Source organism: Mytilus trossulus, chromosome 13 (genome assembly GCF_036588685.1).
Source record: "Mytilus trossulus isolate FHL-02 chromosome 13, PNRI_Mtr1.1.1.hap1, whole genome shotgun sequence".
In the NCBI taxonomy this organism is placed as follows: domain Eukaryota; kingdom Metazoa; phylum Mollusca; class Bivalvia; order Mytilida; family Mytilidae; genus Mytilus; species Mytilus trossulus.
The window spans coordinates 18,959,081-18,973,503 of NC_086385.1; the positions used below are offsets into that span (position 1 = coordinate 18,959,081).

At 31.5% G+C, this 14,423-nt stretch overlaps 1 protein-coding gene across 1 annotated transcript in view; it reads right to left on the minus strand.

Moving 5' to 3' along the window:
• LOC134694670 (uncharacterized) overlaps positions 1-14,423 on the minus strand; it is a 52,163-nt gene that overhangs the window by 37,480 nt on the left and 260 nt on the right. The window lies entirely within an intron of this gene.

The window sequence follows — 14,423 nt, forward strand, 5'->3', positions numbered from 1 at the left end:
TTTTTAACTATACGGTGAACGTTATTTTTTTTTATTGTTGTTATGAATTAGCTGTACATAAACTAAATAATTGTAAAATTTAAGTGATTTCTGTAATTAAATTCTTTTTTTTATTTCGATATTACAGGTATTTCTCCTATTAGTTCAACAGAAAAAAGGACATTAACAAAAATGTATGCTTCTTTTGAAGACAGATTGTGAGTGTAAATGAACGGTGACCCAATTTTTTATTTCATTTTTCTATTAAGTATAATTAAAGTTCATTTATAAAAAAATATAGAGAAATATTATATTAAATAAAAAAATTGATTTAGCACCGCGAGCCCTCTTAAGGATATTTGAATGAAATGTTTTTGTCTCACCTGGTCCGAGACCACTATTGTCGTCCCTTGATTTTCGTTGTTCACAAATATAGTCCCTAGTGTTGACAGTGGGTTACTTGCCATTAATTTTTATACCTCTTCCAAATTTATTTCTCCATGTTTAATGCCTCAAATTGCAAGTAGGGGGATAAAATTACACTGTAAAAAAATTTGGGTCCAGAATTTTAAAGGAAAGTAGTGATTTGGTCCAGCTGAAAAAGGTTGAAAATGAGCACTTCGGAAGCTGTCAAAAGATTTCAAGACGCCCTAAACATAAAATTGTCCATATTTTGAGTTAGAGGCGATGAAGTTTTCTATAATTTTGATATAATTTGTCCCAAAAGTAGTACAACACACTGTAAAAGTTTCTTTGAGAAAGCGCTGGTGGGATTTTTTTTATTTTAATTTATGTTCTAAAAGAAATGCACTACGAATTAATTGTGTTCTCGGACCACCTGCCACAAAAGCTTCAGAATGCGCCGGCAGAAGCTATTTGTTACAAAGCTTTATATTTCAGAAATTGATAGGCTTGGTGGATTCGTACTGCTTGAAAAATTTCTTTTTTTTCATTTGAATTTCTCCATGATGAGTCATAGGATTTGATATATGGGTCATTGCTATGTCTGTGTTCTTCAGACAGGGTTCTAACTGACCTCAACCTCATTGATCAAGGTGCAATTTACAAGATTGACTCTACTTCTCAGATACTGTAAGCAGAAGTTCAACTTTATTTGGTGTATGGAATGATTATTAGGTGTACCTGTCAGTCTGGCAGGTTTTATCTTACCTTGACCTCATTTTCATTCTCTGTATGTGGTATGATTGTTAATGAGACAATTAACTATCCTGATAATCCACTAAGTTTACATTAAGTGGATCTAAGCGTTATAGGCAATAGAACAGCCTTCAACAGTGAGAAAAACCTAAACCTTGTAATATGCTTTAAAGGGCACTGACATGACAAATATAAAACAATTCAAACGACCTAATTTATAACAAAACTATTTGTGAAAACATGAAACAACTTAAATTAAATACAGCCATAGAACTACAGGTTCCTGACTTCGTCACAGGTACTTAAAGAATGTGGCAGGATTTAAGGAGGGCTCAACCCTCTACTTACCTGGGAAAGTCTCAAGGAAAAGAGCATTTAATGTTTTTCTTCATCTCAATCACATTAAGGCTTTAACACATAGTAAACACATATTGCACTTCAACTTTAAGATAACAACTAGCAGTATTTCGAGTAGAATACATTGCAAGATGATAGCAATCCGGCCAGATTAATTAAGAAAATGAACATACTGAAAAGTAGTACATATTTTTAAAAAACAAAACAATTCCTTTAAATTGGTGTAAATTATGTATGAAATGATTGTAAGGTGAACATATCTAGCAGATTACCTCATATTCATGATTTGGTCTGTTTCTTGTACTAGTATACTATAGACAATAGGGCCCACTCAACTATATTTGGTGTTTGTTATGATTGTTAGGTGTCATTCTGGCTGAATTTATTGTCTCGCTCGAGTTTTTTAGTTTATGGTGAATCACTAGTGGTAAGTAAAAGATATTCGTTATGCAGTGGTATTAATAATGGCACATCCATTACCATTTAGATTATTTGACCCTGTCTCCTCAGTTATGGTCTTGACTGAAATTTTGCTTAGTTTTCATGTATTAGTTTGTGATTAGGTCAATTTATAAGGAACCACTAGTGGTACCGTAAGTTAAATATAGTTGGTATGCAATTGTATCAGGATTGGCAAATATCATTTCAATGGAGATTATTTGGCTCGCCCCTCATTCATGGTTTATTGACTTTGAAATTTATGCTCAATTGTGATTTGGTCAGTTTATGGGTAACCACTAGTTTAGTTTAAACATATTTATTTAGAGTGGATTGGGAAATAAGTTTTGCAACTTATATTAATCCCTTTCCACTTTGCAGGTGCGAGTGCTGCCTTGTAGTGGCATTAGCCTACTCTTGAAATCTACAAGGGTGTCTTTAACGGGCAAGAGATATGGCTTTCTCTTAACATGGGTCAGCCATTTATCGTTTCCTTAAGATCATACTCGCTAATGGTGTCAAGGGAGAGCCGAAAATTGAGTTCCTGAAATTTTCATCCCAAATGGGAATCGAACCACTAGTAGTACTGTAAGTTCATGTTAATTGGTATAGTTGTGTAAGCATTGGCATAATCTCATTTCCATGAAGAATATTTGGCCCCTCGCCCTCAGTCATGGTCTATTGACTTTGAAACCTTTGCTTATTTTTATGTTTTAGCTTGGTTTGTGGTGAACACAATTTGTAATTTCATTATTTTTTGTATGCAGTTGTATTAGAATTGGCACATCTCATTACCATGAAGATTATTTGACCCTGCCCCCTCAGTTATATGGTTGATTGACTTGATTGACTTTGAAATTTGGCTTAGTTTACATGTATTAGTTTGTGTTTAGGTTTGTTAAAGGGAACTACTCATGATAGGTCAATAGTACTTGGTATGTGTTGTGTTGTATTAGCATTGGCACATCTCATTTCCAAGGAGATTTATTCATGAACCTTTGAATATTTGCAAATCTTACATGTTAATGTGTTGCTATGTTTATTTCAACATTTGCATTATTGAAATTACCAAAATGTGAGACATATCTCTATGATAACAGTTTATCTGAACTGTCTATGATGACCCAAAACTATCAGCATAAAATAAATTATAGTTTTTTTTTAAAGCAGGCCAAACATTTAAGCATGTGATCTCTTGTTTTCCTTATAAGGATAATAATGTTTTAAAAAATCTTCATTTGATTAAACATGTTGGATGTTTATCCTCCTTTATCGAGTTAAAAAGAAATATAAGAATAAGGAGATTTGATATGGTTATGAGACAACTACCAATAATTCCAAAGGATAAGGGCGTGAATAGTTTCCTGTAACTGCCTTCAATAATGAAAAACAACCTCTTCCATATAGTTAACTTAGCTATGGAAGATACATGTTTGACTGATACAATTCAAAAGAGAACACATCAGAGCCTTATTCATGATACAATAATCATCCAAAAACAAATACGACAGACTGTGTTGTAGGTTCCTGACTTGGGACACTACAAACACGAACAGTTGACAAAATTTTGTATTTTTGAAATACTAAGGCTTTTCTACCCCAGGCATAGATTACCTTAGCTGTATTTGGTAAAACTTTTAAGAAGTTTTGGGTCTCAATGCTCTTCAACTAAGTACTTTATTTGGATTTTTTAAAACTTTTTGGGATTCAAGCGTCACTGATGAGTCTTTTGTAGAAGAAACGTCGACTGGCCAGTATATAAAATTTAGTCCTGATATCTATGATGAGTTTATTTACAGCAGGGTTGACTATGTTTGAGAGTGCTCTCCTGTAACTTTAACAAGTGGTGTAATAACACTGGAGAAAAGAGTATAGGTAGGTTAGAAAGGGTTTGACTCATTGGATCGATTAAAAAAAACCCAGAAGATTACTATGTACTCGCCTTAACTGAAAGCTAAGTTCAAAGGAAAAATAATTAAGGAGATGTGGTATGATTGCAAATGAGACAACTATCCACCAGGGCAAAAATTATTAGAATTTAAGGAGTTATAGTTTAATGTACTTCAAATGTTAGATAAGCAAGACATAATGATGCTAATCTGATGGCCAGTCATGATGGTATAAACAAGATATTTCTTATTTTGTTTACAAGGATTTGTGGTCTGAATTTCTGTCTGTCATTTGCTTGCTGTATTTCATGTAATTTGTTCATCTGAAATGACAAAGGAAGCTTTTCTTATCCTTTTGAGCCTGTCATCCACCTAAACTTTTGCAAAAATATTTTCCTCTGAATAAGGGGCAAATTGAAACATAAATCTATAAGGACATGTTCAGAATATAAAAAAATCTACCTTTGAATAAAACTGTTAACAAAATTAGAACCCCCGAAAGTTTTGAATCCCCCATTAGAGCAATTACCCCACACTGAATCCCAGCCTATGTAGTATGGAACCTTTTAGCACAATTTTTTTAGAGAGATCCATACTTTTAAACACAAGTTATTGTCTCTTGAAACTAGAAAAAAAAAACTTGTTTTTGGCCCTTTTTTGGCCCCTTATTCCTACCTGAATTGGGCAATTACCCCAAACTCAATCCCAGCCTTCCTTTAGTTATATGGAACCTTATGGTGCAATTTTAGAGAGATCCATAAACTTACGCTTAAGTTATTGTCCAGAAACTACAAAAATGCTTGCTTTTGGCCTTTTTTTGTTCCTTAATTTCTAAATCATTGGCACCATAACCCCCTAAATAAATTCAAACCTTTAACTTGTGGTATTGAACATTGTAGTACAATTTCAAGACAATTGAAATACCCATACACAAGTAATTAACCTGAAAGTAGAATAAAAGTTTGTTTTGGCCCCTTTTTGGTTCCTAATTCCTAAACAGTAAGGACCATCAATCCCAACCTTCCTTTTGTGGTATTGAGCCTACTTCTTAATTTTCATGTGTCTTCGGGCGACGCAGATGACGACAACATACTATTTTACGATCCAAATTTTTTTTTGCGGTCATATAAATAATCAGATGGTAGACTAAATTAACAAGATTTTACTCCTTATGTATATAATCTTGAAACCTATGAAGAGAGTTCTTGGTGTAATGTGTATGTGTTGGTGTAGAAGGTCTACAGAAGTTCTGCTCCTATAATTCACAGTTGTGATATGTTTTTAGTTTGCAGAGAATGCAGCTCAAATTGGTACTAAAGACTGATTCAAACTGAAATTTACTTGATCCTTATTGCTCAATGTTGAAGGTCTCCTTTGCTTTTTTGTGTGCATACTTTTTGCTCATATGATTGCTTATGAGTCAACTCTCCACCACAAATCAATTGACGTAAAAGTAATACTTAGTAAATCAATTTCAAAAGGACTATCCAATATAAAATGTTGGATTCTGACAAATAAACACTAAGTTGATAGTAAGAATTAAGATAAAGCAGGTTATAATTTCTTGTTTATTATGTGTTTTTTTTTACATATGCCTGCAAATGAAAGACAGAATGCACCACAATTACCAGACAATAAACAGTTGACATTGATCATACATCAATATATGAGACAATATCTGAAAAAGTCTAATTTCCATGTCCCGCACTTCACCAGCAATTATTTTTTTATTCAACCATCTTTTTGGAAAATTTTAAGTTTCAGTATAAACTAAATTATATAATGCACCAACTCTTGCCAATTAAACACTCATCCTTATATTTCTTCCAATAAAATATTGTAATTTAAATGTTCAACCCCCCTAAAATCATGTTGTCCCCTGTGTTTTTTGGAAAACTAAATCATTTACTAGTAAATAATATCCGAATTAATTAAACAGGCGTCCGATTCTCACATATTTGATATATTATATAATAAACTTGCCCCTCATTTGTCTTTTTATATTATAACTATAGCATGTAATAAAATTTTGCAAATTTTAAGAGAAAAAAAAATTGTCCCAAGGGGTGATTTCCCTCCTGTTACCACTGAGGTTTTTTTTACCTGTGGAAACGTTTACAAGACCAAGAGTTATTTTCCCATTATGAATTGTGAAGAGCATAATTTCCTGAATGCATTAGTACAAAAAAAATAGTTGAAAAGGCGGCCAGGTTTGAAAATTCAAGCCCATCCAAGGTAAGAATTTATAGAAAAATACTTATTGGTGTTTTATCCTGTTATAGCCTTTTCCTACACTTTCTGGGAATATTTTTAAGTGTGCACCACAACATTAAGTGTGTTTTTATATCATCTTTTTAAAAGTTATATGTCAAACAATCCAATCCAATACAGCTCCAAATTACAATGAATATTCAAATGGCAAAATACATAATCCAAACAAATTAAAATGTACAAATGTTGATGTCCCGAACTTTGAAGATACCAACTGAGGTAGCCTCAGACTATAAATTGGACAACTTCAGATACAACGAAAATCAAAAATCTTGTTAAACAGAAAATGTATTTATTTATGATTAATATAGAAAAAAATATTGTGAAGGAAAACAGTTCTTTTTGAATATTAAAAACTTTTCCCGTTGGTAAATCGATATCTATATGAACATAATCAGCTCGCCGCGTGGACGCTCTCTTACATCGCAATGACCGTGAGGGCATTCCGATGTATTGTTGCCACAGAGATTTGACTTTCGTTTTTGACTAGCTAGTAGTATTAAATCGATCGTATAAATACGCGAACACAAATAAATAAGATGTAAATGTCTTTTGACGTTAGAAATGTGTATATATCTTTTCTCTAATTTTTGTGCTATTTTCACATTTCCTGACCGGTGTGAGAAAAATATTTCTCCTCACTAGTGAAAAATCTGTTCTCGGCAAATGATTAGTCGAAATTTGATTATGACGTCAAAATGTTTTGTTTTCTTCTCAATTTTCCTATTGTGACGTCATGAAAGAAGTCAACCTTGCCTGATGACGTCGTCAGAGACATATAATACAAACTGGTTTGGCACTTAAATGGCTTCAGGGTGCCAATAAGTCTTTCTTTTGTACATGTATTATCAAAATTTAATAAATCTTCATTTTTCAAATATAATAACACATTTCGTAACTTTAATATGAATATATGTTTTAAAGATATTTCTCTCATATATACAAACAATTATCAAAAGATTATTTCGGATTTTTTTTGTCTTGTGATTTTTTGTTCTACTAATTTTCTCTGATTTAGCATAATAAAAACCGGCAGAATGTTGTATGACATACATGTAGGAAGTAAAGTTTACAAGTAAGACAAATAGTCTATTCAACGCTATCTTTTTTTTTAATTTAGAATGCCAAAGAGGAAAAGATGTAGAAATTAACAAATGGAGTTAAAAAGAGAGTAATCCTCGACCATGAACAGCTGTTGGTACCAGTATGGAGGAGACATCTGTTCCAGTTTCAATCCACACTGAAGATGGAAAGAGAATGAAAAAATATGAACGCTTAAATTTGATTGTCATGCTGTTTCTTTTTTCTAGCACCAGTGAGAGGCACAGAGCAACTGATTGCACAAGAAATTGAGATATTTGCAGTCAATGAGACACACAATAAAGATGAAGAATCTTGCCATCTCCCTTTCACTGTATGCAATTTATTACAAGTTACCATCGCTGATGCATGTATATATCCTTAGCCGTACAGATACCGAAATTTGCATAGTTAAACTGTACCTGATCAGTTGCAGGGAAATGATCATAAAACTCTCAGTTATCATTGACAGTAACATTATGAATAAATGTTTGATAATAAAAATATTATTTATACCTGGAATTGTTTTTGTTCTCTCACATTTTGGTTTAGTTATTGAAAAAGGATGGAATAATGTGTAGTGATATTCTAGATATATTGTATACATAAATACACGTACATGTTCTGATTCTCAGTCTGACTGTAATTCACGGGTGTGTTGCTGTATATATCATATTTGGATTTTTTTCTTATTATTTTGTTCATAAATAAGACAGTGAGTTTTCTTGTTTGATGTGTTAAACCTTTTTCTTAAATAGACCTTGTATAGTTGACAGTGCAATATGAATTTTACACATTGCTTAGAGCCTTTTGGTCACCTTAAAATGTTGATGTCTGTATCATTTGGTTTCTTGTGGAGAGTTAGACATTATATTGCATATACTGTACAAAAAAAATGAATGGCATACACTCGCACATCAATATGTAAAAAAAATTATTAAATATTTGCCACTTGACGTTAAGCAAACATCAATTAAATCAACCTGATCAACAACAAAAAAAAATGAAATATTTGCCACTGGACGTTAAGCAAGAATCAATTAAATCAGCCTGATCAACAACAAAGGAGGACACATTTTCGTGCAGTTTGTATAAAGTAAACAAAAAGGGGCAATCAAGTCAAAATGATGTTTAAATATTCACACATGTCCATGTCTGTTTCAAAATTAAAAGGAGTCTAAAAGTAAAAAAAAGAAGGGAAACATGTGCATTACGCTTACAATATGGTTAATCCCTTTATATTCGAGGTCAAAAGTGAGACTTATATTGCAATTTTCTATTAAATGATCATTAAATGTAAGTCCTAACTAAATACACAATCCATGAAAAGGAGAAACCGTAAATTTACCGACAATCATAAAAACAACTGAATGCAAGCTCATAATATTTCGAAAAACACAATTAGAAAACAATTTACAGACAATCATAAAAAATCAACCCAATACAAGCCAAATTAATAATGAACCAAGGAAGTAATCATTTTTAATGATCTATACAAATTATAAATATAAGACAAAGTGTATCATGATAAACGATATTTATCAAACAAATTAAGTTTTTTTTCTACATAGAAACCGTAAATTTACCGACAATCATAAAAACAACTGAATGCAAGCTCATAATATTTCGAAAAACACAATTAGAAAACAATTTACAGACAATCATAAAAAATCAACCCAATACAAGCCAAATTAATAATGAACCAAGGAAGTAATCATTTTTAATGATCTATACAAATTATAAATATAAGACAAAGTGTATCATGATAAACGATATTTATCAAACAAATTAAGTTTTTTTTCTACACATTATTTAATTTTATAATTTGTAAATAATATTTTCGGAAGGAGTGTGTACACCTGTGGTGTAACTACTTCGTGTGTACCAGGTGTCAAATAAAACTCATTTTAACAGGTTGTGATTTACCTGACCATCGGATAATTCAAGCCGAATATACATGTCACACTGTGACATTATGTCTCCGAGACAGGTGTATATTTAATAGAAACCCATTATGAAACAATCAAATGAAATTAACTCTGATCCAAGACATAAAATTTATTACGTATTAATTATTTAATATCGTATTTTTAATACAATATCAAATAATTTCTCTTTTTCAATAATACAAATAATCAAAATTAAAATGACATTGAAATTTTTAATTACGTATGTCGGAACTAAAATTATTCAATTAATTAAGTTAAATTTACACTGAAACAGTTAATTCATGCTCCAACTTCACCATTTCTTCGAGTACCTTTAATACTTTGATAAAGCTTCTATTAACCACAGAAATCTCGCGAGATTTAAATCTGGCCGAGTGAAATCACGGGATTTCGCCGAGTTGCCAATCTCTTGTATTATATGTCTCTGACGTCGTATATAAAGAGCACAATTTTCTGAAAATCTTTGAAAAAGAACGATAAAAAGCATTAGAGAAACAGATTCCGACACTATAACTCGTGTATTACGATATTTCTCCACTCTCGACAGTTAAATTTTATTATTTAAAGGGCTCGGCAAGCCTCGCGCTTTAAATTATAAAATTTAACTGTCTCGAGTGGAGAAATATCGTAATACACTTGTTGCAGTGTAAGAATCTATATTTCTATATCTATAAATTTAGATCGTTCAGTTGGAAGACTGGAAAGCAGTTATTTATAAGGGCAAGTTTTAAAAATTTATCAATATAAGAAGATGGTGCATGAGTTCGACAACTTTCCATCAAAATAATACTTTGTTTAAAGTAAACCATTATAGATCAAAGTAGGGCCTTAAACAAGGAGCCTTGGCTCACAACAAATACCACGCTGTTTATGAACAAAAACATTACTAGTGTTAAACCATTCAAACAGGAAAACCAACGGTCTAATTTGTATTAAAAAGGAGATTCAAAAGTACAGGTCAGATTTTGTCGAATCAATCTGAACGAGGACAGTATGATTCATCTTTGTCACAAGTTAGTTTCATTGTTATCAATAAAGATATACGTGCGTTGCGAGCATATCGGATATATATTATTTCGGTGCGTTCATTATAAAATTTGCTTTAATGTTATATATATATGTAAACAATCATTTCGATACTCAGCTATTTGATTACGACATTGTTTATCAAACCCTTATTTGATTAGCTTTGCTTCCAAAACCAATTTAGAAATTGGTCAGATGTTACCAAAAACAATTTGAATTTAAGCAATGGTCTTAAAACTGTAAATACAATTCTTCTAAGAAGTAAAATCTCAAAAATACTGAACTCCGCCGAAAATTCAAAACAGAAAGTCCTTCATCAAATGGTAAAACCAAATGATAAAACATACCAAACGAATGGATAACAACTGTCATATTTCTGACTCGGTACTGGCATTTAAAATTTTTGAAAATGGTGGATTGAGCCTGGTTTTATAGCGCTTAACCTCTCAAGTGTATGACAGTCTCATCAAATTCTGTCATATTTACAACGATGCGTGAACAAAACAGACATAATAGGTGAATTTGTCAAATTATGGGTACAACAGTATAATAAAAAACTAATAAGTACTAATATTGATATAACAAAAACATCGCTATGATATTTTAAAAGTATCGCATTGATGTAAGAAATCGTATAGCATTTGTTTATTTATGTATATGTAAAAAAAAACCACAGCACTTCAAATTTTACACGGACATAAACTTTAGCTGCCGCCTTCTAACTAACTTCTGAATGTATATTTAGACTCAATTATTGTTTATATTTGAACAATAAGTTTTAAAGTTAGTATTTTCTTAATTTTTCGTTGCCGAAAACAACATTTTCAGCAAAGAATGTCTGCATATTTTCAATTGATATTATACAAATATGGCCTTTGAATGAGGTCGATACAAGGATATATTCACTTGAAAGAAGTATATTGACTGAGGACGAAGTCCGAGGTCGATATACTTCTTTGGGTCGATATATCCTGTATTGACCTCATACAAAGGCTATATTTGTTAATATCATTAATTCGTATATTTTAACAAATTTGATTCGTTTAGAGATAGTCACATGTTAAACTATATTTTCGAAGGTAGAGAAAAAACGGCGGATAGCAAAAAGCATATTGACCGGCAAAAAGCATATCGCACGGTTATTTTTAGAATATCTAAAAACCGATATACTTTGTGACGTCATGTACTGAATTTCAAGATATTGTTTAACGTTTTATTACACATGATATCTGTCATCGATTATTTGACAAAAAATCTTTAAATACATAAGATGTATAAAAAAAAAAAAAAAAAAAAAAAAGGAAATGAAATAACAACTAATATGTTGCTACTGTCAAGGAGACAATGTAATATCTATAAAATTCCAATAATCCTAAATGACGATTTTGATACAAATATGGTCGGAAATTAATAATATAACAAATATAGCCTTTGTATGAGGTCAATACAGGATATATCGACCCAAAGAAGTATATCGACCTCGGACTTCGTCCTCAGTCAATATAGCTTCTTTCAGGTCAATATTATACAATTACTGTCTTTTGATGTGGTAAATGTGTGGTTTTATTGACTTTTGAAAAACTGATATTCACTGAGGCCAACGGCCGAAGTGAATATCAGTTTTTCAAAAGTCAATAAGACCACATATTTACCGAAACAAAAGACAGTAAATGTTTTATTCCATATTCCGAAAGAAATGAATGTAATAGAAAATATTTACCAAAAGCAATTGTAAATCAAACGTTTTTTTACCAAAATTGTACACGACAAAGCACGCGACGTTTTGCGCGGTGAATATCCTTTTTCCGCAGGTGAATATGCTTATTTATTCAATATCCAATTCATATAGAAAAACCTACTAAAAGTTTATAAATATGGAATAAATCCTTGTATCGACCTCATACAAAGGCTGTATTTGTATAGAGCAGGAGTGGATCGTAAGCCTTGGCTAGCGAAGATGTAGAAAACTGGACACCTTCACAAAAGCATCTGCTTATATTATAACCTTTCAGAGTCAAGTTAAACTTTTTTTATATTTTACTTTTATATGAACTTTATTGAAAAAATATATTTTAACAGTTATCATTGTAATCTGGTCCTTAAAATACTTCAATATCAAAATGATCTTTCGAATGATATAATAGTTTATTGCATTCAGATTTGTACGGTCCACAGAGCGTCAAAAAGTGAACAATCAGATTTTAACCTTATCTGCTCTGAACATTTGACGATTGTTACTATTCATGTGTATTGGTTAGCTACACGAAAAAAAGGTAGATTTCGTTTCATCTAGGCCTCTAATAAGTTTTCTACAATTTATCTTTTAGTGCTTTTAACTAGTTCTCTATCTACTGTCATCGAACCCATCATCGATTTAATGAAAACTGATTTATATTATCTTGTTGTCGATCAGATGATTTAAGCCTTTCCAACTGATTTTAGGTTAGGGCCGAACATATATTTAACCCCGCAAAATTCTGTATGTGTCTGTACCAAGTATTTTTACATCCATCAGACTTAGTTCTCTCGTTAATACTCATTTACCATATATATTATTTTATGTCAGGTCCTTTATAGGTTGCTTTGCAGTATGGGTTTTGCTTATTGTTGAAGGTCGTTTTTTGGGTTTTTGGGGGAAATTGTCTCATTGGCCATCACTCAACATCTTATTTGTACATGAGTCCTTTTTTGGCAGTCAACATTTAAGTACGATATGTGGTTTAAGAATTTAAAACTTGAATGACTATGTCTAACCTTCATGGATTTTACCACGCTTGCAGGTACACTTCCTAATAATAAAGTTATAAAATGTTTGAGCTATTATTTATATATATTTTTCTTAGTGAGTTTCCAGTCAGAATAGTTCTATGCTGTCAAATAACATTAAACACTGACTGATGCGATCGCTGGCGAAATACAAAAATTAAAAGAATAAATGAAAAAGCACATGTTATCTCAGAAAATTTATAGCAATTTTTCTTAGATTGTTCTTTTGCTTAACAAAACTTAAACGTATATATGCAGAATCTGATTCTTAGTTTATAGGGTTTTTAAGTCGTGTGTATCCTCCAAATGCACTTTAACTGTTGATTTATAATGTTATAGTTTGTCCGATGTTGTCAGTAAGAATACGTGGTATTTTGAAGAATTCCTTGTGAAGAAATAATCGTTTGCAGAAAAAAAATAACAGTTAATGTTTGCAATTAAGGATATTTAACAGTGAGAGTATTTGTGTGATAAATGTGGTAATATTTTTTTCAACGACCCGTGTATTCACGCAATTTTGTCGTGTGACTATTTATCCGACATTCGGGATGAATTCTGCATGGTGCGAGCTACTATCCATAAACCCAATAATTTTCAGTGCCTTTCTTGGTTCCTTAGCTGATTAAGATTTCTGTTACATTTTACTGTCATGCGAAACCGAATTTGAACTAGACAATTAGCAGAAAAAATACGTTTTCAATTTTTATGCGTCAAATATGTTTATAGATTTTGCAAAACATTTTCTCATTCCTAATCGACAATATGAATTAAGTTCAATTTTTTTTTCTCAATCCTAATTAATAATGTGAATTAAGTTCAAAGTACTTTCAATTATTATTTTTTTCTTTTGCGTGCTTATCTATTCAAATTTGTATATATTGTGTTATGCATTATAATGGATGCATTCTTTATATATTTTTTAATGTAATAGTCTCTTGTAATTCTGTACAGAATGGCTCTCTTTTTATATTTATATATTTTTACATTTAATGTAATGTTGTATTATATTATTATTGAGAGATGAGGTTTAAATAAAATATTGAATTGAATTGAATTGCATTAATATTGTATTGGACTCACTATCTCTCTTAAGGGAGGTTAATAAAGATATATATATATAACATTTTCATGCCTTATATATCATGTACTGTAGTACGCCGCTAGATTAAAACTGACGAGGAAAGGTAACACACGGCCAGCGAAAGCTCTATTATTGTAGAGCCAAGGTGGTCGTGTGGTCTAGCGCAGGCGATTTGGTGTCACGATATCACAGTAGCATGAGTTTGAATCCCGGCGAGAGAACCAAAAGTTTGCGAAAGCAAATTTACAAATCTAACATTGTTGGGTTGATGATTAGACGAGTTATATATATATATACACGAGTCTAAATTGAAAACTACGTTCAAACCGCAATTTTTATACGTGTGCATGTCAAACAAATTTCGTTGTAGAAGGGTCTAAAAACAGCACAAACTGTGAAACAACATTTTCCAAAAGACCAAAACAGTGA